We start from the raw sequence: 3,037 nt of genomic DNA, 5'->3' as shown, positions 1-3,037 counted from the left end.
TAGCCTGGTGGTAGCCTGGTGGCAGCCTGGTGGTAGCCTGGTGGTAGCCTGGTGGTAGCCTGGTGGTAGCCTGGTGGTAGCCTGGTGGCAGCCTGGTGGTAGCCTGGTGGCAGCCTGGTGGTAGCCTGGTGGTAACCTGGTGGTAGCCTGGTGGCAGCCTGGTGGTAGCCTGGTGGTAACCTGGTGGTAGCCTGGTGGTAGCCTGGTGGTAGCCTGGTGGTAGCCTGGTGGTAGCCTGGTGGTAGCCTGGTGGTAGCCTGGTTGTAGCCTGGTGGCAGCCTGGTGGTAGCCTGGTGGTAGCCTGGTGGTTGCCTTGTGGTAGCCTGGTGGTAGCCTGGTGGTAGCCTGGTGGTAGCCTGGTGGTAGCCTGGTGGTTGCCTGGTGGTAGCCTGGTGGCAGCCTGGTGGTAGCCTGGTGGTAGCCTGGTGGTTGCCTTGTGGTAGCCTGGTGGTAGCCTGGTGGCAGCCTGGTGGTAGCCTGGTGGCAGCCTGGTGGTAGCCTGGTGGCAGCCTGGTGGTAGCCTGGTGGTATCACTGCAGGACACAAAACATTCACTCCTCACGGGAAACTTAACGTTATCTGCGCAAGTTACACAAACTTTTTTTTTTTTACATATTTCTGTGTTAAATTTTAGCAGTGGTTGTATTAACCAGAGTATTATTACAGACACAGAGCGGAGATAAGTTAGGAAGGTTGAACTTGATGATTACACCAAGTATACTATTGTGGTTTATCTCTAACGTTGGTCCGTTTGTTTTTTACCATATTTAGACAGTAAAGTAAACTAATATCTAATTTAAAAAAAGACAGGACATCATAAACAAGTTGATACAACTCAACAGCTCTGAGAAAAAATCAGAATTGGCCGGGATTCGAACCTGATGAACTGCTTCCAAGACTCCAGGAAAAGTTCAGCAGTTTAACACCCTCCACTTGTTATTTTCTTTCCTACAGTTGAAGCGATGTGTGACGGAGCATAACATGACAACCGCCTGTGTGATAATATGTGACATGAAAAATATCTCATGTGATAAAATCACATGAAATTATCCTATGTTAAAGTATGATAGGAAACTATTCTTTGTGAAGGATTATTACTTTAAATCTATCCTATATGATGGAGGATGACAGTGAGACCATCCTGCAGATGGAGCATAACAGAGAGACCATCCTGCAGATGGAGCATAACAGAGAGACCATCCTGCAGATGGAGCATAACAGAGAGACCATCCTGCAGATGGAGCATAACAGAGAGACCATCCTGCAGATGGAGCATGACAGCAAAGTCATGACAGAGACAGAGTAGCAGACGAAAAAGTCTTTGGATTACTAACCCGGAGGTTTAGTAACCCAGGATAACCCAACGAAGTCAGGATGTCAAGAAAACTATCTTAGAGTGCCTGGCAAGAAAGCCATCTTAGAGTGCCTGGCAAGAAAACCGTCTTAAAGTGCCTGGCAAGAAAACTATATTAGAGTGCCTGGTAAGAAAACCATCTTAGAGTGCCTGGCAAGAAAACCATCTTAGAGTGCCTGGCAAGAAAACCATCTTAGAGTGCCTGGCAAGAAAACTATCGTACGTAACAAAGTGTACAGGAACCATCTTGTGTGAGGAAGAACGGCAGGAAAACCATTATCATGATGGAATGAGAAGGGCATGACAAGGACCCCAGTGGAAATAAGTCATTTTGTTTGACTTTTTGGGGAGGTTATCCTAGGTAATCTGCACATATGTTACTATGTATGATATTTATACTTATGTGTATCTGTACCTAAATAAACTTACTTATTTACTTACACAATAAACAAGCCGCTCAGGTGGCACTGCTAAAAGTGTGACTGATATTCATCCTGTATGATGGTGGTGTTAGGTAAACACGTTCTTCCTCTAATCATTTAAAAGTCACATGAATCAGGGCAGCTACACCACTCGGCTTTATCTAATTTACTTACAGTAGTGACTAATAACAGATTTAATGTATGATATTGCAGTAAAGTAAGATCGAATATTGTATTTCAAGTTGACAAACTTAACAGTGGGAAAAACAGAAGTGTAGAAGGCGATTTATGTTGTATAAGACTTTGTAGAAGAACGATGGGTAGAAGGATAGAGAAGAGGAAAGAGGATTTATTTATTTATTTATTTGAACATTATACAGAGAAGTACAAAAGAATACAGGTAAATGCAGCATGCCAAAGCCACTTGAATGCTTAGCATTACGGGCAGGCTTAAAATTAACTTAAGATTAACTAAGCAATGATGTATTCAGTGGTAAAACATTATTGTAAACAGATAATAAGCACAAATGAGTATTACAAAAACAGGTCGTATGGTTGCTGGCATTGCTGTACAATCAGTATTTACTTATTTATTTATTTATTTAATTTGAACATGATACAGAGAAGTACAAGGAATACAATTTTTAAAGTGCAGCATGCCAAAGCCCCTTGTATGAATATGGAGAGGAGGTGAAGGAAGATGGAAGAGATAAACAGGAAGAGGAGGAGTTGGAGGAAAATAGGTTTAGAAAGGAAAAACGGAACTAGAAAGGAAGAGAAGGCGTAGGAGAAAGATGATTATAGAGGAGTAAGAGGAACTAGAAAAGAACGAGGAAATGCGTGAGGAGGTAGAGAGAAGCTGGAGTAGGAAGAAGAGTGGTTATCAAATCTTCAGTTTAAGTGCAACAAATCACTTGCACTTAGCTCTAACAACCATGTTTTAGTAGCTTCACATAAGGTCTCAACACAGGTACTGAAAACTAACCTGCGATGGCCGGGAATCGAACCCGGGTCAACTGCTTGGAAGGCAGCTATGCTCACCACTATACCACCATCGCTAGGCGTGAAACTACTCAACTTATTTAGTTTCAAAACTCGTGATTTTTTTATTCACTGGATAAGCTGATATGTCCTGGAGGAATGGGTGCGTAGGCTACGGCTGCACGATGGGTCTCGACTAGAATTAGATTTTAGATTTTGCCACCGAAGTGGCTAGTTTATTGTGCACCCCATATCCATCCTGTGGACGGTAGCGCGAGAG

At 43.3% G+C, this 3,037-nt stretch overlaps 1 non-coding gene across 1 annotated transcript; it reads right to left on the bottom strand.

The window, feature by feature from the left end:
* Positions 1-2,762: 2,762 nt before the first annotated feature.
* On the bottom strand, positions 2,763-2,834 carry TRNAG-UCC (transfer RNA glycine (anticodon UCC)). Its single transcript has one exon. It is a non-coding gene; the product is annotated as a tRNA-Gly (tRNA).
* Positions 2,835-3,037: the final 203 nt, after the last annotated feature.

This window comes from Cherax quadricarinatus, unplaced genomic scaffold (assembly GCF_038502225.1).
Source record: "Cherax quadricarinatus isolate ZL_2023a unplaced genomic scaffold, ASM3850222v1 Contig826, whole genome shotgun sequence".
Classification (NCBI taxonomy): domain Eukaryota; kingdom Metazoa; phylum Arthropoda; class Malacostraca; order Decapoda; family Parastacidae; genus Cherax; species Cherax quadricarinatus.
The sequence above is the reverse complement of the archived record's forward strand: the minus strand, read 5'-3'. Positions and strand labels throughout refer to the sequence as shown.